Consider the following 21,662-nt stretch of genomic DNA (forward strand, 5'->3'; position numbering starts at 1 on the left):
ACGCGGGGCTCCGCTTACCTATGTCTGGGAGCCGAAGGCGGGCCGGGGTCTGTGTCCCCGGCGGGACCCGCGGTCCGGGTCAGCCCGCCGAGCGCAGGGTTGCGGGAGATCGCGGCGGAGTTAGTCCCGGGGCCCCGGCGGCGGCGCGGGAGCGGGCGGGCGGGCGGTGGGATGCGGCGGGTGCGGGCGGCAGCCGGCGCTGCGGCTCGGAGGGCTGGGGCAGCGCAGAGCAGGGGCGTCTTCTTCTCCACGCAGCCGGCCGGGAGGGTCTTCTGGGTCTAAGTCAACATTTTCCTGCAGTTCCCCACACTCCGCTCCGCAGGAAACGCGCGATGCAGCCAGGCTCCCGCACGCACGCACACAAGAAATAAATTCAATTTAAAAAAAAAAAAAAAAAAAAAGCCGAAATGGGGAGGAGGACGGGCGCAGCGCAGCGTGTGCGCCCAGCCTCGGGAGTCCCTTCTGTGAAGCGATCAGGAGGCGATGCCAGCAGCTGGGGTAGCGGGGAACAACTCGAATGTTACAATGGACCCCCTCCTCCCTGTCTCTCGCACCGACCGGATTCACATCTCCCGGGATGACATTCTGGCCTCTGGCAGAGTGCGGGGCCGGCCCCTCCTCGGATTTTCTCCTCTTCCTCCCTGTGCTGCTGCCCCGCCAGCGACTGGAGATCGGGCGCCGGGCGCTGAGCGAGTAACGCGCGCGGTAATGGGAAAAACGCAATACATACACACACCAAAAAAAAAAAAAAAAAAAAATCCCAATGAATGTATGGCAGCCTCTCCGTGCTCGTGCACCGCTCCGTCTGCGGCTGGGGAGCGCCAAGTCCTGACACGGACTCTCCGCCGGCTCTGAACTGGAGTCACCTCCAGCCTCCTCCCCCTCCAATCTCCACCCCTTCTCCTTGCGCTCCCACCCCTGGGCTCAGCTAATCATATAAACATATTATCACGTAGAGCGGCATCGGCGAAGGACAAAAATCTCTCCCTTCCTGTCGTTTTCAGTCCCCCCCGCCCTTCATTCATTTGGTGGGGGGGGGCTGAAGGCTAAAGAGCGGCCGCTCGGCACCAGAGGCCGCGCAGACCGGCTGCGCGCTGGCGCTGCCCGCGCCGCCGCCGCGGATGCCGAGGGGTGCGCACCGCCGCGGAGCCGCTCGCCCGCCGCCGCGGAGCCGCTGGGCGCCCCTGCCCGGCGCCTGGGGCCCCGGCGCTGGCCGGGCCTGGGGCCTGGGGCCTGCCGCCACCCCTCCCTTCGCCTCCCGGCGGCTGCAGGCGCGCAGGCCGGCCGGCCGGAGGCGTCCCCGCCGCACCTTCGTGCCCGTACCCGACCGCGCAGCGATGCCGCGCAGCCCGCCTGGTGCGGGGGCCCGAGCGGAGCTGCCCGGCCGGCTGGGCTCGCCGCGCCGTCCCGGCTCTCCGCACCGCAGCGCCTGTCCCCCGCCTCCCCTTTCCCGGCATCACCCAAAAATCGTTCACCGTCTGGGCGGGTAGCGAGAGAGAGCAGGCACGGCGGGAGGACGGGGGGTCCCGGCACCTCAGAGCCTTCACGGCTCCGCTGGTCCTTTCCTTCGCTGCCTCGCATTGACATGGCCCGGCTTCTGCCCGGCAGGGCCGGCGCGCCGAGGCACAGCGATGCATTAGGGAAAACATGTCAGGGCACGGTAAACAGCACTTGGAAGCGATTTAAAAGGATACTCAGTTGACTCACTGCTGTGCTCGGATACAAAACGCAGTCTAGTAGCGTTGTTGTATTCTCCCAAAAATCTGCTCTTGGAAACCAGGTCTGGGATTGTCAGTAGGGTTTGGGTTTCTCCTCTGTATGGATACAGAACGCTGAGGATCCGCTCTGACCTTTCAGGATGTGCAACATGAGCAATTCCCAGCTCTCAAGGTCAGGGAGAAGCAGCTGGGCATTAGCGAGGGCCAACGCCAGCGGGGAGCGCGGCGGGGCCGATGCCAGCGGGGAGCGGGGCCGTGTGCGCGTCCCACGCTCCGCGCCCGCGCGGGGTTGCGGTGACCAGAGGGAGCGACAGCCGCGGTCAAAGCAGCTCAGACTTGACCTGATAACTGCCCCCTCCCTTTGTTTGGGGGTTTTAGCAATCCCCTCCCTCGCTGCAGCACTGAAATGAAATCCTCTCAACTGCATTTACCCTCAGAATCGTATCTACTAGGCAGGACCACTTGGGGGTTGATCAACTGTTTTAGGTCCAAAGCACATTGACAATCCAGTGTACAACACCCCGCACCACAGCAGAGAATCAGGATCATTACCTTTGTTAATGGTAATGATTTATTTTTTTACTTAATCATTTTGATGTCTCTGCATACCTGTGCAACTTGTGTTTAGAAATTGTAGCATGTATTAAGAGAAACATGACACGTTAAAAGGAGACTGGATCTTGAAGACCTTGTAATATGGAGTAATGAGAACCATAGAGCTGGTCCAGGGCTCTTCAAAACCACATTAAACTTTCAACAATGCTAGCAACAATCTTGGGGATGAATATTTAAAAGTCACTGAAATATGGGTATGCCACAGCCATGCTGGCCTTCCTCAGTTCACGGTGTCTGTCCAGGGGACTGGGGAGTGCAAGGACCAAAGGAGTAGTTCTGCCATAGTAAGCAGTACACCTTCCTGAGGCCTGTTTCAACTGGGTTAAATCTGCAAAATGTCTCAAAGCCAAACAGAATGGAAGGACAGATCATCTGTCTATGCAATAGTTTTGTACCTACTGTATATAGTTAAAAGTATGGGTTACTGTGAGAGCAACATACAGCAAAAGAGCAGATTCTCTATTAAGTTCTTTGTGTATTCCTAATATAGCCAATTGCCCTTTCTCACTGAAAGCATCCTTATAAACACCTGTATAAATCCTAAATAACCCCTTATGCATTTCTAATGGAATTAAATTATACAGGCATTTTAATGTATTTTATTAGAAGCTGATTTTCATTGAAAGGATTGGATGCATCTGTTACAGAAACATGCTTAAAAAGAGGGTCATAGAAATATAAAGATATACATATTGACTTGCTATGATTTTACCAGAGTTTTAAATTGTATCATTAACAAGTCCTACTTTTTTCTTTTTTTTTTTAATAAATGTAATTGCAGATAAGCAGTGATAGCCCTGAGCTAACAGACTTTTGCTAAGTTGATGAGAACAGGATTTAGCCAGAAAACTGTCGATAATACAAGAATTATCTGGGGTTGATGGTTTTCCTTTGAGAGGACATGAGAGAGAGAGGTTCTTCTGTTTGTAACAAAAAAAAAGTCTGTTGGGTTCTCTAAATTTTTTTCTGCCCACAAAAAGATTGAAAAGAACTGCAGAACTAGGCTTTGTGCTAATATTTGCAGAAGTCAAAGTGAATTCACCTATGTGAATTCAAATGTAGGACTGAAGTTCATTTTCCCTCTTTTCATCAAAAACTTCTGGAATCATATTTCTCTCTACATGCAGAGATGGAGTTTTACAACTCTTTTACAATGGCAAGCTGTAAAACTGAGTTTTAAACAATTGGTAAAAATGCAGAGACCTTTTAGCATTTGTTTCGAAAACACATGTTTCCATTAATTCTCATTAAAATTGCATTAAGATATAAGAATACCTGGCAGAGGTGTATATTTTTTTGGGAAGTATAATACTATTATTTAAATGATTAATTTTACTTCCCATGAATCAGCATATGTTTCTTTAAAAGAAAAATTGTACACACATGTACTCAAGGCATGCTTTAATCTGATCCTTTAGTTTTTACTCAGCCACAATTATTGCCAGATTTGAATATTAATATGTAAGAAGGAATTATAACAAATCAAGTTCTTTTCCACTATTATGACTTCCTACTATTTGCTTTTTGACATATCCTTATAAATATGAATCTTATTCCATACAGACTCCACAGAGAAGTACAGACAAGTAGATTTTCCTTAAAATCTTGCTTTGCTGCAACAGTGCAAAATATCTAGCTTGAAAACACAACAAGAAATGTTGCAATCTTATCAAAATAATTTGCAAAATTTTATCCCCACTCTTTAACTAATGTTAAATTTGTATTATTTCATGTTAAGGTGTATATTCTGTGTGTATAGCTGTCCAGTTACTTTCATAAATCTGCTGGATGATGTCCTTGAAAAACTAAAAGCAAATCCATAGTAATTTTTAAAATAATCACAATTGTGTATAAATTAGCATTTCCAGGGACTATGTGTAGGACAGTAACAACTGGAAAAGATTTAACTGTCAACTGTGTACTTGAAGGAGATGCATCTGAGAAAGATGATTTAACTTGTGGCAAAAATTGGCCAAATTATGATGTCTGTAATATGATCTTATAGGCTGCTCTAGCTTTTTTTTTTTTTTTTTTTTGGTCATAGAATTGCGTCTCACATCTGCCTATTCTTAAAAAGGTTAATTTAAAATGTTTAAATACCTCGATAAATAATACTTTGTATTGCCCTAAGTGTCAGTTCTCCCATGAGTAATGGTTTACACAGATTTTATGCAGCCTATTTTTTTATTACTGGAGTTTTATGACTGAACTTTAAATACTAGCGACTGACATTTCCTCTTATCTGTCTATACTCCTGTGAATAACGTATCAATGAACCTGTAATTAGATGTAATGTTGGCAAAGACTGACAGAAGAGGTAGTAAATATATGTATGCAGTAACATCAGCTAAAATTGGTGTACTAATATACAGACACAGTTTAATTGCTGTGATGTAAAGACTTCATTTTTTTTCCATGGAAAAGTAACAAACCATTAAATAACTACCATTTCAACATAAAACAGAAAAGAGAAAATTTCGCTTGTTTTATTTAGGAAAATCCCCAATTAATTTTGCAGGCAAATTTATATAAATAAACTGTGAATGATACAAGCCATAATAGGAAATATTCAGTGTATTGCCTTAAAAGTTTGGAAATATATCTTGACAATTACCGGTCTTTTAAGCTAAGTAATTGATTTTAGTGTCACTTGGGGAAAAAAATGAAACCCATCAATAAAATAAGAGAATTCTGCAGCTGTTCCTAACAAATAAATGTAATATGAATTTGCATTTTGCATAGTTTACTTCAGTAATCAATTTTAATGACTCATAATCTATATCATTATTTAAGAAATGACAAAATCATTGACTTACTTATAACACTTGCTAATTGTTTTTAAAAATAAATTCTACACATGACTAAGGAAACACCCATTTCCACTTGCTTTATGTTAAATCAACATCTAACCACTCATGGTGATTTCATTCAAAGAAAACAGAAGGAACACATTAGCTGTGTGGTTAAAGAGATTGATGGGCTTCAAACATTTTAACCATGGATGGTTTTTTTCCAACTGTAGAGACGCATGTTTTTAATTTAAATAGCTTCAAGAAAATGAAGATCATTTTATTCAACAAAGCTGTTTTTTCTTGTTTCTTAGAAATTAATTTAATTTCGTTTAATTAAGTAATATTAGAAACAACCTTGTTCAGAGAAAATGCAGCTATGAAACAAAAGCATGTGTACACCATATTAACTCATATTCTGAAGCAGAATTTTGTATCACATTATAAAATTAGAAGAGATCAATATGATTTTTGCCAGTAAATTTAGATGCAGCTTTACTGCAGTTTTTTTCAGCTACCTCTCCACTCTCTGAAGTAAACTTGGGGGAGCAGTGGAGCTCAGTGTTACTGAAGAAATACATTCCTTTGGAATTCAGGTATTTTGGATGTATGTTGGTGGAGAAAAGTTTACAGTTTAATGCTGCCGTCATTTACAAAGGCCGAAGAGTTTCCAAGACTGAGCTGTTAGGAGGCACATATTAGGACACATTTAAAAAGAAATGAGTTCAATTCCCTGTTTTCGTATGAAAAGCTCAGCACAGAAGCTTAAATGATCATCCCAGGAAAGGAACTGCAGTACTGAGCTTTTGGGGAAAGAGGTATGTCATGAGATCCCAATTCTCCAAATAGGTTTGCACATTCTAAGTTCCCTTTCCTCCAACTGCTGTATCTGTATAGGCACACATTCTGCATTTGGGCAGCAAAACAATGTTTTGTTTTAGTTTTTTTTAAGGAGAGAAGCCCAAGAGAATACTAAGAAATTAAATAGATTTTTCTATTTAAAATAAATGCAATTTTCCCTGACAGGCAGGGAGCTCCTTCTCCTCCTCCCCTTTATGGAACTATATTATACAATTTGCCATGACTTTGCTCAGTCTCTGTAATTTGCAGTGAGAGAAGTACCCTATGTCTCAGACTGGCATGTGTGGTGATCTCTGAGTATTCTCACCATCTCTTCTTACCCTCTTGCAACCCTCCTTCTTGATATAAAAGAATGGCAATAATTTGCTTTATCAAATTCCAATTGCATCTGGACTCCAATCTAGAACTTATATTTATTACATAGTGCTTTTAAGTAGCATATTACCTAGGTTTCTGGCCACTCTTCCATTGCTTCTGTATCACAAAATGAAAGCTAATGCAAAAAAGATAAAGAATTCCAAGGTAAACCATTATATTTGCAAGTACGAATCCATGAAGGCTTTACTCTTCTTATCCAAACACCTTACTTAATCTGCACTGTTAAAATCCATATCCTTGATGGCACAGGCCAAGATTTGAGGAGATGTGCACAGCTTTACAAACCCTTAAAGATTTAGATGCCTACACTGGGGTCAGGTTACATTTACGTTCTTGAGAAGTTATGGGATAAAATACATCAAATTCTTGGACCACAGGTCAGAACTCAGGTCTTCCAATTTCAATTGATTGCTGAAATCATTAAGCTACAGAGTCACATTCTCTCTGGTGTTCTCACTTTCTAGCCCAGTGACTCATGAATCATCTTCTGCCTGGTGGAAGACTTCAACAGGAGAAGTGGAGACTATTTCCGTCTCCATTCAGGTTGTGGGTTAGAAAATTGTTTACTTGGTGAGAAATGTGCATTTGAAACCCTTCAAGCAGAGGAGAGAACTGAGCCTGTTTCACACACTGGACAAGTCTCTAACTCTCTGCTAGTTGTAGAATAAAGCTACACCTTTAAAAGAAAGTGATGATTGCTGCTGGGTTTAGTGGGAGACTAACTGCATTCATGGGTGTCAGATGCTCTTAAGAGTTTGACTGTCACCTTTAACTGCTCATCTTTGTTTTACACAGAGCCTTAGCAATAATATCGATGCAGAGCTCCTTATTCTTGTTTATCTTGACTGAAGCAATATTTGGCATGAGGAGTATTACAGTGGCAGGAAAATTTGATATAAAAAAATATGGAAGTGCCTGTTGAACAGAGACATCTTCCCCAAGCGGACAGCATTTAACCAGAGTAGTCTTTAAACTTAACAGCTTAAATTCTTTCCATGTTTCTCTTTAGGAGTCAAGTTGCAGAAATTCTATACATTGCCTACATGAAAATCTGGTCCATAGTCATAATAATCAAGTTGAGAGATATGGTAATAGGTTATGAACAGGAAAGGACAGGGTGCTCACAATCAATCATGAACAGAAAAGAACCTCCCACTGGGACTGCCTCACCTCATGATTGCAACTTTCAAGTTTCCCTTACCAAAAGATGGGGCATGAGAGCCATATTTGCTTCCAAACTTGAATATTTCAGTTCACTTTTCCTGTTTTCCACGTCTCAATATGTGTTATTCTGTCAGAGAAAATGTTTAATTTTTAATTTAGAATTTTCAGGTGGTAGCTTTAATCACGGCAATGTTACTTGTGCTTTATATACAGTTATCTGGCTCTACCCATTAGTTCCTCATGCCAGTCTGGAAGTGCTTTAACCTCAGCTGATTGGTTGTACTTGGTTTGATTTTGTTATGTGGTTTAACACAAGGACTTGGTACCTTATATTTTTTTATAAGATTATATTTTTTCCTATTACTGATTGCCATTGAAATGGTGAAAGTTATGTGATTGGCTCCCTCTGGAGCAGATACCAGAGATGCATCATGGATCACTGGTCAGAGAGCCTAGACACAGCAGCAAATTCGGTCTCCCTCCCCTCCCCATCAACTTTGCACAGCAGCACTGCTTTGCAATCCATCTCAGCTGACATGAGCAGAGCATGGAGAGGGAGGCCCAGATTTGTTTCCAGGCTTACATCTTCTAGTTCACATTTTGTTGTGCTTGTTCTACATTGCCAGGTGTAACTCTGGCAGCTGTAAAGAACAGTCATTTTCCTTCACCGAAACTGCCTATAAAAGCCTCTGTTTCGGTAATGATTTGTTATATATTACAAACACCTGCAGCTTGGGGAATTAATATCACTAAGTATAGGGATCAAAGATATTCCACCTCTTTTTTTCTTTAATTAAATGATCATTTACTTTTGACAGACCTCAATGTTTTTGACAAATAGATTTGAATCTGATTGAAGGTATGGCTACGCCTTTCTAAAAACACTGCAGTCAAAGAATGACATTAGTACCATGCTCCTGTTTTGAGGAATGTAGATTGGCTGCTTAGTACTACTGGTAATTATAAATAATAAAATGTATTCAATAATTAATTAAGATGCTATTCTTCACCTTACTGTGAACACTGACTGCTGTTTGTTGACTACTCAGCACCAAAATATGATCTTTTTGTATTATATCTGGTAAATCATAGTACTACATTTAATATATCATTAAAACAAGACACTCAAACTTTTATGACGTGCTTGGAAAGCAAAGTAGCAAAGAAAGCAAAATAGCCCCATATGCATTTACACAGGAATGGGAGAATTTTCTGCATATGCAAGCACTAAATATTACTGAAGAATAAACCACAAATTTGCACGGCTTCATGTAGGTACCCAGTTTCGCCTTTTGGTTTTCTCTTTCTGTGGCTCCTCTATATGGCTATGTCAGTTTAATTTGCTTTCATCAGAATTTTTGTTGACAGTAAAATTAATGTGCAAATTTCCTATCAGTTGTATATATTAATATAATTCCCTCTCAAATACAGTTCATTGAAATTAGCACTGCTAAGAGGTGGGATACATATTCATACAGTTATTTACATAAATCCCATTCAGCTTTATGTACCCTAAGCTTTAATGCAAAGTATCTACTACTGCAGGTAATTTTAGCACAAGCAAAACAGCACATAAGTGACATCTGACTTCCCACAGATTGGGTGTCTTTTAATAAAGAGATTATTTTAAGAGAAAAAATTCTGTTAGAAATTACATTTGTGACATAATTTTTATACATAAAAACTACTGTCTTTACAACAAAAAAATGTTGAAAATACTGATGTGTTTCTCCAAAAAATCACACACAATTGTTTCTTTTCAAATTACATAAATTGTGCATGATGCCTCATTTGTGATAACAACGTAAGATACTGTGTTAATAAATTAATAAACTTTTCAATAAGAACTTTATATTATGAAGCAACTTATATGACAGAGTACACACTAGACCAAAAAGTAAGTTTTATAAAAATAAGTATGTACTGGGAATTGATTTATGTAGCACAGCATTTTTATCAGTTCTAGTGACAAAAATATCTTTAAAATCAGTTGCAATACGTGTATTGATCCGCAGATTATTTACTTGGATTTAGAATGCTAACTATAGGAAAAGCCATTAGGTCATTATCTATATAAGTTTAGGGAGTTCAGGCACCATCTATTCGTTGTTGTGAAAGGCATTTGATACTAAAAATATAAGCTGGAATCTACTATGTGCAGGTGCAGATTCTACTTAGCAGTGCAGCTCTGTTTGTGTAAGTTTTCCCTGGTAAACAGAGGAGCTACAAGGTCACAAAACAGACAATGGCACGTCTCTTAGGCTTTACTGTACAGACTTGCAGTTTTTATATTTCTCTGAGCATAATGCTGCAACACATGACTTACAGCAGTCTCTATTTTTCACAATTTTCCAGTTAATGAAAGTAATGTTTAAATACTCTGAAGTTAGATTATTAACTTCTACAAAATAGAAACAGATGTGTGTCCCAGTATACCATTAAATTTATGATTTACATAGTATTCTTGAATACAGCTGAGCAGAGGCCAATGATTCTAATTTGCTCTAGATTTACAATAACCTGATCTGGTTTTTGTAAGTACTGAAACACTTTAAACAAAATTAGAAAGCCGTTGTGCTTTGTGTGATTAAAGATGCAATTCCCTTTGGGGTAATGAGAAGAGTTAGAACATGTTTCTTTCTTTATGGATGTTTCTATTATAAACACGAGTACCATATATTATGTATTTTTGTTACTATTTCCTTGCTTTTAATTATAAAATAAACTGATTGAGGCTTACTGGAGTTACACTGAAACAATGCCAAATTCTAGCTAAAAAATGCATACTGAGGTTCATAAAAATCCTTAAAATTCTTCTGAGGGCCTTAAGATCTTGTTAGAAAAATACTAGTTCCTTATAGCTTGCAGAATCCAAAACATCTCTGTGATTTAAAACTACACAGTTTAAAGAATTATTTAAAAAGCTAACACATTTCTCAGCTTATTATACTACGTTAATGCACAGCATTTTACAGGAGAGAGTTTCTGTGTATTCATAGCATTTTACATCTGGAGATACAGATTCACTGTCTCTAATGGCAGAAATCACAACTGGAATGAATATTATTGTTTAAAACAAGGTGTGTCTATGGGTAGAGATCAAGTTGTGTTGTTTTGACACTAAACACTGAAGTTTTTTAAAAAGAGGCAAAATGAGATTAGATCTGTCAGATATAAGTAATGCAGGAAGAATACCCTGTGTACGAATATTTAAAGTCTGTTTCAAAGATTCTGAAAATCAGAAGCTAGGCTATAAAGATTTAGGGATTCAACATTAGTTAAAAATTAGATAATTCCAAATTGTAATCTGTGACTCCGTGGTCAAAAATATAGGTCATTTAGCATTGTAATTAACTTTTCACAGGGAAAGGTGTCATAGCAAGGAAGTGTATGCATCTATTTAATAGGGACTTTTTATAAGAATTTTTAAAACTACTTAAATTATTCTTTGCATATTGCACCCCAAAAATCAAATGGATTTTATGAACATAGAAGTAATGAACCAGACCTTTATTTTACATATTACCTGGAATATAATAATATTTCATGTATTATATTATTCATTTGCTATTTTACATAATGCATTGAAGATAATATAGGCTCAATATTATATACTCATTTTAAATCATAGTACAATATATGTATTTATATTTATCTTTACCTCTGATGAAATGTTTAATATTATTAATCCTTTCATTTTAATTATATATAATTAACCATCATTAAAACAGGAGCATTACCTTTTAATAAAAATTTAATCATACATTTACTCAAGCATGGGATCAAACTGCTACGCAAGGATGACATGCCTTAAAAGTGATTGAATGAATTCAATTTATTTGGTCACTCACTCTTCCAGCTCACTTAGAGATTGCCATCTGTGCTTCACTCAAGAGATCTGCAAGGGTAAGCTCCCACACTGCTACCCGTTGTTTGACGTGGGATTGCAGTGTTAGACACTCGTACAGACGGAGCTGCAAGCCCAGGGCTCAGCCTGGTGTTGCTCCAAGCTCAGGTTTCGGTTCCAGCAGTGCCCCCTGATAGCTCTAGCATATGGCCCCTACAGGGATTCTTGTTCTGGGCCGGGGCTTGCTGTAATGGAGCACTGGTAGAGTTACTGACCCGGGCAGACTCGTATGCACATAGCTCATTTTAAGAAAGGATGAGGATTGCTATGGATTTTTTTTCTGGGGGATCTGGCAATGGCAACTGGAATGAAAAAATGGTAGGAGAAAGATTTTTCATCATACATTGAGGCTGACGTGCATATAACTGGACAAATTTTGTGGTTTCCTCTGAACTTTCTGGGAAATTTTTCTGTTAAACACACAATTACCCATACACAAGGCATCAGGCTGCCAACAAGAGATTGGCAAACACTGTAATTAATTCAACTTTAGGTTGTGTCTAGGGAAGAATTAATATTTAAAATTGTTTGTTTCCTTCTTGAAAAAATTAGTATGGATATGGAATAAATTATTGGTAGGAATGAATGGCATCAGGGCATCAGAACTTCATACTTTTCACTCGTAACTTAACATAAACTGAGGCCCCTCTTCTGCAAACACACGTCTAGGTCAGCAAACTTCTGCTGAACCAAGACCATATCCCCAGTCCTACAAATACTTATTCCCAACAAAAATATTAACTTAGAAATCAAAAATAAAGGCAAATGTGTCACCTTGTACTAAAATTAGTGGGGAGTTTTGGAGAAGTTTTTAATTGTCCTGATAAATTCATACTAACTCACTGAGGCCCGGATTGTGGAATTGTGTTTGCAGCAAATTGTTCTTCAAGAAGCCCTGTGTGATTAACTTGGGAGGCTGGAGGTAAAAACTGCAGATGAGAATTCCATATGTCTGAGGCAAAGCACCTGAAAGGAAAACTCACAATTTAATGATAGAGCATGGGATGGCCATTATAGGAATATATTGTATTGATAAAAAGGGAAAACACCTGGTCAACAAAGGTTTTGCAATATTTTTTCATATTAGTTATTTTAAAGTCATATTAAGCTGTCAGAAGACTTCGGTTCATTATGAACACTCTGTTTCTTAAAGATGCTCGGTGAGTCTGGATGCACTTAGGATAATTTATTTTCCAATCAACTCTGAGTTGCCCAGACTTACTTCTGTTGAAGTCAACTTTTATTTTTCCAAAGAGAATTAAATCAAGTTTAATTTTTCTTCAAAAAGAAACTTAGTTATGTTTCTTAATTGTCAATTTTCTTCATACAATTATTGCATGACAAAATTTTCAATAAATTAACACCCAATAAATTTTGTGATTCCTTATATTAAGCCCACTCTAAAAACATTTGTCTGGTGCAATTACTTAACAACTCAGAATAAGTGGGAAGTTCAAAACTGTATTTATATTAATTCTGAACCTTCCCAATGTAGTTTAAAGTTAATATCCAAAAATACATTTAAATCGAAAAGGGGACTGTGTTTTAAATGTTTCTGGTATTTTAAATGGCTGGAAGGCTTCATACTCTGAAAAAATATTAACTAAAAATACAATGGACCCTTTCCTATTCTTTTTTTTTTTTATTTTGAAGGGGTGTTTCATATTAATATTGACATGGATAAGACACTCCAACAAACTTGAGATGGGTAACAAGGCCATTTTGCAATGGCTCTTTTGTTGAACAGTGAAAGTGTGAAGAGAAGAGCAGCATTGGACTATTTGGTTCCTGAATATTATTCCTCTTGTCACTCTTTATTGCATAAGATTCCAGTCAGAAAGTTTAAGTGTCTAAAATCTATAGACTGCCTGTTTTCAGAAAATGCCAGAACAGAGATTTCAGTAAAAACATGTAGGAAAACTTTCCACCTTGTGACAAGACGTTTTTACTTCTGCAGAACTGGTCTTCATTGAAGAGCTGCTGTCTTCATTATTTAATTTCTTTGTGGAGCTTACAGTCAACATGATCCCATTGAGTTCTTTATTTAATATGTTTCAGAGCACAGGACACCTGCTGACTTCTTTAATAACGAGTTGTCCTCCGTTGGCTTATATGTGAAAACTGTTCAGCAGAGGCAAGTAAAGAATAACCTTAGACATTAAGACTGATTCCATTAAAAAATAAAATAAAACTATGTCCAGGCTCCACACCCAAACTCCCTAAAATAAATTTGCAAGGGCTTTTCACAGCATGGAATTCAGGCGGGTTTTTTTTTTAATTGAATTCTGTTCTGTGTAAGTGCAGCTCAGTGGAATTCAATTTCCATGTAGGCTCCCAGGAAACAAATACATGCTAAGTATTTTTATTGCTAATGTCTCGGATTTAGTTTCTTAAGTATTTTTTAGATTTGACTGTGGACAGAGTTGCTAATGTTTACCGTAACACAGGGCTCTGTGACTGTCTTTGGAGAAGGGACTCTTGAAAAAAGAATTGGCTAAAGCACAGAAGTTTAACAATGAATAAATTCCAAGGCTTTGTATTGTATTAATAAGGATCAAATTCTACTTCTTTGTACAAATCCTATGAATTCAATAGAAAATCTCCATATTCCCAATTCAACCTATATTTTTTTGTCCCACTTTAAAATATCTTCCCTACTTTGTTGGAAGCCTCTTTCACACCTTGTTAGAAGTATGGGGTTGTACTGTTACAGATGATTCAGGAAAGCCCTACCCTCAGTCCTGCAGTTTGTAAGGGAAGTAACCCCACTAAGATCAATGAGCCCTGCTCTGAGTAGATGGTAACTAAAACAAAGAAATCAGACTTTGACCAATTACTTTTTCATAATTGGCCTTATTCTGCACTCATTCACATTTCTCCCGTAATTCTTTCCCTTCTGCTGAAACACATTATTTTACCACAACCCACCAAACTCAGGTGAAGAATAAAAAGCATTGCACAAATGAAAACTATGCTCAGGCACTGTTAACTCACACTCAGATTCTTCTTCAATAGAATATTTTTAAAATGCTTTTTGTTTTACAACTATAAAGAAAACTGTTGACTGATAAGGCAAAATGTTACAACAATTAACTGTTTTACATTTTTTATGTTAACCCTTTATTTTAGTCAAAGAAACACTCTGAACCAGAGGTTCAGCCTTGTTAATTATTTTATGTTGCAATCAATAAATTAAGCAGTCTTTATCCACGCTTGGTGTTATGTGAAGGATACTTGTCTGATGAAGGCACGTGAGCTCCCACCTCAGATTCTGTCTGAGGACCTAATCCAAAGTATGCCCAAACCTCTATTAGAAAACAGACCCTGCTTGGTTTTAAATCTGCTTCCCTTTTCTCTACGAGGAAATGTCTCAATTTACTATATTGACTACTATATATAGTCTATATTATCATTATGCCCATGCCTCTATATTCTATATTGTTTATTATCTATTGCCCGTTTGTATTATATTGTTGAAGAATCTTTAGGTGTTGGATGAATGGAATTATTATTTTGTAATTGAGTATTTTTAGTAGGTAAGTTTGTTGACACATGTAAGGTTTATTAATACTTTTGTTAGGTTTGTCAGGAAATAAGGATATGGTAGAGATAAATGTCTTTTTAAAATCTATCTTGTAACAAGTTGTGCACATAACCTCTTTTCAATTTCTGCTTACGAGTAATCATTTTTATATGTGTTTAAATCACATTTCAATTTTCTGTAGACACAGTTCTTACTACATAACATATACCATTGCTAGTTTTGCAAATATGTTTTCATTATTACTTTGTAGAACTGAGACAAAACAACAGCTATTCTGCAGGATGATAGCAATGACTACCAAAGGATTCAAATCAGGATGGACACTGGAGAGCACACAGAGCAAATGGCAAACCTGTCCCAAACAACTTCTGTAGCACTGCCTCCTTTTGAAATTACACAAGTTTTACTTTTCAGTCTTGGTGGGGGTTGAATGTCATGGGAATGGGGGGAGGACACCAAACCCCACAGAAATCCCCAAGCTGAAGTCCAGCAAACCACCACCACCGTTTCAGTGCCTGATGCAAGGACAGATCTATGGGGCCACTGTGCCCTGTACCTGCCTGCAGGTACAATCCACCAGAGAGATGCTGGATGAATTTAGGTCTGGCAAACGTCAGGCAAAAATAATTGTGAACACATCCTGCCTAGGGACTTGTGTGGGATTCAGGCCTGACTTCAAGCCCAGCAAGGAGGTGCGAGCAATGTGGGTGTGCCCGCACTGTGGGCAGGACAGGCCCTTGGTCCTTGCCCTTCTGTGCCATTCCCCACAGGCAGCTGCATCAGGGTGGCCTTGGAGGAAGGCTGAAAACTTCAAAGATGTTTTGTCACAGTTCATCTTCCTTTTATTTTACTGTAATTCTGTATGGTGTGGCTAAGAGGGTCACAGACAGATAAAATGAAACATATTTTTTTCATTTCAGCTCGTGTCTCTTCTTCCTGTGCTCCATACAAGAATTTTGTAGCACATAAGGAAAAATGTTTATGTATTGTCTAAATCAGTCTAAATAAAATGTTAAAGGTGACAATCTCTTTAAACATTACTGATCATTACTTACAAAACTATATTTTAAAATTGTGAAAACAAATGCTTTGACCTTGTGAGCTATGGAAATATTTAAAAAACAAATCTGCTCTGCTTTTTTGGCTAATAGTTGTGATTTGCATAGTTGAACCTTGAATGTAGTCATAAATAGCTACAGAATCCATCTTGGCATGATGCCCAGCAATGTTAGGGTGCCAGACAAAAAATCGGGTCAACCACTTACCAAGTAAGTCATTCTGTCTCAACAAGGTGATGTCTAACAAAGAAGCTACAAGGCTGAAGACAGCTAACATATTCAGCTGCTGTTCAGAAAGACAAGAACTTTTCATTTATCAGGATAATCTAATACTCATAATCAGTACACCAAGTGAACTCCCTCTTGTAAAAAAGTGAGAAGGCCCATCAATTGTTTTTGCTAATTAAGATGAATATTATTCCTGTGAAATGAACCAAAAAGTTCTGTGTAACCATAATCCCAATAGAGATCTATAATCTCAAAGAATAATTGCAGAGTTTTAATTGAGAAGAAATTGAGAACTATTTTTTGTCTTTTTCAGTTTTTAGCTGCAGCTGTCTTCTGTGTGTGTTAGTAGGTCTTTTATGTTCTCAGTTTATCTGACATGATTTTCCCTATATTAAAACTTGTGGAATTCAAAATTTATGACAAAATGTTTATATATTTGATGAAATGCTACCACTAAATGGCACATATTTAGGAATAATTTGAGGTAAAGGATAATTTATTAACATATATAGAAAAAAAATCCATTTTTAGATTAAAATCTAGATGTTATGACTACTCATGGTAATGTGCATTTAATCTTTATACATTAAGCAGAGATAGAGTTAGAAATGAGAAGGTAAGTGTATTTTCTTAAAGAGATATTAATTATCTATTTAACAATTTATTTTATTCTCTGATATTTATCTTGGTTTTAAGATTAAAAGAAAGCCTTGCCATGTTGAAAGGAAGTAATGTGACAAAGCTCAGTTTCCCATTCTTTAAACAAAAGATACCCGACTTGAAAATACATTTATATTTGAATTAATATTTACATAAAGGAAATCCATAATCAACAGAGTAACCCTGTACTCCTGGGCAAGTCAGAGAAAATTCATTGAGGTGTACACAGTTATACGCATAAAAATTAATTCTACCCAAAATAATCCATTACTGTCTTTGTTGTAGTAACCCTTAAAGTCCAAGCTTTTGTCCTATCAACTTCACTTATAGTGTAAATCATATATTTGTCCTCAAAATAAAAATAATTATAATTTCACTTAACATGCAAATTTAGAGTTATAAATTACCTCAGATCAGGATGCTGGCTGAATACACTCGTTTTCATGAAAAAATGAAACGTTCTGTCTCTCTTCTTCCCTTCCCCCAAGCCTTCTTCACAAAATCAGCCTCAGGCCAAAATGGTTTTAAGTAGACTAGAGCTGCTGGTAAACACTTACCTTTGACAATATTTTTGTCTAATGAACATTGCAGAGAAGGGTGTATGCAGTGCAAGTGTCTGTCTGTGGCTGCAACCTTCATACAATCCTTGTGCCAAGGGCCCACTGCTAATAGGCAAATATACACAAAAGAGGCAGGCCCTTTGATGGTTTAATCCCAAACATACTTAACTGTCACATAGTTAATCTTTTAGATTAAAAATGCCTCTTGAGTTCTTCTTGAACATTTTTATGTTTGTGGATGAAAGAGGTTAAATGTAGTTCTCATGCCTGTTTGGACTGTTCTTTTATTTTTCTTTTTTACTTCCCCTCCACCCCTAGTTCAACATGACTTTTCCCTTTCTTTAATCACAGCTATGCCCCTGAAGGATCTGCAAGCATGATAATTCTGAAATACCCCATTCTTTCCCCCTTAGCAGGCAGGTAATAGTGCATTACAGACCTTGCCAAAGCAGAACTCATTGCTGTTATCAGAGGGGTAAAGCTACAGGTCAAAACCACGTGCATCCAAACAGCTTCACCTGCAGGTTTTACTTTCCTAGAAAAAAGTTTCAAAGAACAACCAACTCTCCATGTTGATCAGAAATAATTCTTAAAGGTCATCACAAAACTTGTGTTTTGGTGTTGGTTTTCTTGAACACTGGCAACTTTGATACTGCTTCTATCAGATATAACAAAAAATCAGTCCCACATATTTTAAATATATCATTGGTTTAAGCTCTGATGCATTAAATTTTGTGAATAATCTCCTTTTTTTTTACGGAGACTGAAGTTCTTTTTGGCATTAGATGGAAGATCTCTGAAGTGTAACACTAAGAAGCACATTTTAAGTCAGAAATTGTGCCCCAATGAGATATTTTTCAAGTAATATTTCTTTCCACTTTAGCTTCCACAGTAGTTTCTCTTCATGATAGTTCTATGTTGATTTCAGACTACATTTTTATGTAGTGGGAAAGGATATTTTTTGTAAAGTGAATGCCCAAGACCTGTTGGAAAACATTTCTCCTTAACAATGTACTCATATGATTCAGTAGTTTGCTCAGAAGTGTTATTTTAGGATGACCTTTACACATACAGGATGATGAATTTTTCCTTTTATTTGATTGTAAAGATGTTATGATCAAGGGGCAAAATAAATACTGCCTTTTTCAGCCATAAAAAAAAAATGAAAGATGAAACCATCTTTTTAAAACAACATGATAGCATGCAGAAGTGATGTCTATGTTTGTAAACTACATATTTTTAAATTCACACATACAGCAAAGCTCCAGTGAAACGTAAATAAAAATCAATTTTATACAGTTCAAACAGTAAAAGACACTATGAAAGCCACCCTTTTTCAACCTGTAGAAGAGAGCTATTTATGTTTAAGGGAATTTATATATTACAAATAGTTGTTAATGAAAATAAATAGTTGAGCATTCTGTGGTCATCAGCATTTCTAACAAGGATGTTAAATCCTCCCATATTTTCTTTTGAATAATTAGCATAATGTTCTGCAAATCTTTTCTAGGTAGCTTACAAGATTTGAATATTCAAATATTTTCAGCTGTATAAGCCATATAATTATGAAATTGTACAGTTTTTTCTCAAGCAATTTAGCAATACTTTCTTACAAGAATTTACCTTCTGTTCTTTGTTATCAGAAACAGAAAAAGCTTTTTGCTTACCAGAAAAGTAGGAATTCATCATTCTGCCATAAAGACCCTAGAAAGCAAAGAAAGTGTTATTAGTTATTGTATTCTTACCTGCAGGGATTCTAACAGCCAAACAGTGCATCAGCATCAAAACAAAAAATGAAAATACATGTTCAAATCACAGATCAATAGTTTAATGCACTTCCAAACACGTATTACATGTACTTAGCAGGTACTGGACTAGAAAAAAACCCAGGCTATCATGCATATCTGCACGATTTAGAACTGGCATTTACAACTGCATGCCAGCTGGAATTTATCTGCATAGTTTTCACAAAATACAGACACAGGATCTTGGCATCCAACTTGTGACTGTATTTTTGAAAAGAAATCCATGGGCTTGCTGTCACTCTGCTATGGAGTGGGAGAAAACAGGAGCATAAAGGGTTATGATCAAAGGAGACAATTATCAATTACATGTTAAAGCCTTCCTTCCTAACTCATTGAGAAATTTGTATTAGTATTGAGCAAATTCCATTACTATTAAAACAATTAATCAGCCTTTACATTTTGCTTCAGAATATTATTGCTCATGAGTTCTACATTGGTCAGACTGGGGTCCTGAGGAAGTACTGAGTACACCCCACACCTCATCAGCATGCTTTATCTGTGGTGTGAAAATGAAAGAATGGATACTAGTTAACTCTCTTCACTTCCTTCTTTTCTATGATCCCTTTCAGTCTGTTTTATACCTGACATCATGGCTATTCTGTTTTCTTTAGAAAGAAATGAATCACTGCTACCATTCCCTGTACTACAGGCTGAACGGAGAGGGAGTGATCACTTTCACTCAGTACCCACACAGAGCCTCTCTGTGATTTCATGTGCTATATGTACCAATGGTGCACTTTGAGAATAAAAGGTTTTCAGGATAATAGGCTAAATTCTGTGATCATTTCTCACACAGAATACAACTTTACTCCTGCTGAAATGGCCAGAGTTAGATACAGAATCTGCCTCATGTATAGTAGTTTTCTGAGGTAAAACAGTTTTGTGCCAAAGAAGGAAGAACACTTAAACCCCACTTACTATTCTTAACTTTTTTCACTGTTTGAGAAAATGAAATCTTTATGTAAACATGTGAGGGAGAGAATTAAGGAATTCAATTAAATATTATGTTGAAAAAATGTTACTAGAACCAAGAGATCCAGTCACAGGCCACTTAGAAAAAAAAATGTTGAGGTCTGAGTAGGACTATTAACTTCAAAGAGGAAAAGTAAAAACTCAGATAAATGATAGATCAATTCCAGGTTTTCACCATGAATACATGTACCACTGGATGAACTATACGTATTTAAAGGTAAGGGAGACTCCAGATAGAGAAGAATTCCACAGTACAGTAAAGAAGTTATTTCTGTTCAAGGAGTTTACCTTGGGCAAAAAGGGAGTTTCCAGGGTGTGCAGTGCTGCAGAAATTCAGACTTAATCTAGGCTGTGCACAGCACAAGAAATAGGGAGCCTGGCTAAAGCTCGTGTAAATTAGAACAAACCCTGAGGGCTGCTCTATTTCATGTGAAGATTCATTGGCCTGTAGCAGCCTTGAATCTCAGCATCTACAGAGGCACCTTAAAGCCGCTTTTACTCCATTCTTCATGGGCTACACCTCCTTCTCAGTGCCTCATCTCAAATCTAGTACAGGATATTTCTTTTGCTCCATTTATAAAATACAGGAAAACAGGGTCCCTCTCAGCCAAAGAAACAATATTTCACGTAAGCTCAAAATGAATCCTTTGAACATCTGTTCCAGTGGAGCCAAGTTCCCACAAAGCACTGGCTTCTGTGTGCTTCCCATAGATCTCTGCTCCTCAGCGCTCTGAGTTTGCAAACATGCTGTTTGAGTGAGGCACACATTTATCAACTGCCTGTTTGGGACTCTTACTAAAAAAATCCATTCATTTCAGCAAAGTACTAGCTCCCTTTCCTCCATGCAGCTTTGGAGTCCCCTTGCCACAAAGCTGTGTTGTTTTTTTTTTTTTTTCCAAAGCTATTTGTAAACCAATAAAATGTCACTACTTCATAAATGAACAAAAGCTCTCATTGACTTCAAAAGGATTATATTCACAGGAGATTTTGTCTCTAGTTCTTGCCTGCTTAATTATTAAGATTCTAGAACGTGAGTTAGAGTGTTGTAAGATAAGAACTGAAAATTGTGGGCCTGTCCCCACCTATCAGCCAGGTATGCAATCCACCAGGCTGATACATGACCTGTTCAGTACTTTCACACGAGTGTCCTCCTAAAGGCATTGCAGCAATGTTTGTGCTTAGAGTTAAGTATATGTTTTAATGTTCTACTAAATCATGGCTTAAGTACTTACATGGTTTCAGATGAGCACAGCAGCTGAAAGTAAAGTAAGTTTAGTGTGATGGCTAATGTATGAACTCTTTTTGGACACAAATAATTTTAACAGGTTATTTGCTGCTATATAGGATACAGAATTATTAGTTTAGAAGAAGTGAGTCAAGGTTTTTCCTGGTGTTTGTTTTCA

At 38.0% G+C, this 21,662-nt stretch overlaps 1 protein-coding gene across 31 annotated transcripts in view; it reads right to left on the minus strand.

Moving 5' to 3' along the window:
• The window catches only part of ADGRL2 (adhesion G protein-coupled receptor L2), a 384,704-nt gene that overhangs the window by 155,141 nt on the left and 207,901 nt on the right, over positions 1-21,662 (minus strand). For 6 of the 31 annotated variants that reach the window (XM_048313610.1, XM_048313618.1, XM_048313612.1 and 3 more), the window contains exon 1: positions 19-972. The gene's annotated coding sequence lies outside the window, so the exon portion shown is untranslated. Of the gene's footprint in view, positions 1-18; positions 973-1,475; positions 1,606-1,707; positions 1,869-19,149; positions 19,187-21,662 lie in introns of those variants that run through there. The other 25 variants (XM_048313595.1, XM_048313622.1, XM_048313621.1 and 22 more) reach the window with 12 other exon arrangements.

Source organism: Corvus hawaiiensis, chromosome 9, assembly GCF_020740725.1.
Source record: "Corvus hawaiiensis isolate bCorHaw1 chromosome 9, bCorHaw1.pri.cur, whole genome shotgun sequence".
NCBI lineage: Eukaryota > Metazoa > Chordata > Aves > Passeriformes > Corvidae > Corvus > Corvus hawaiiensis.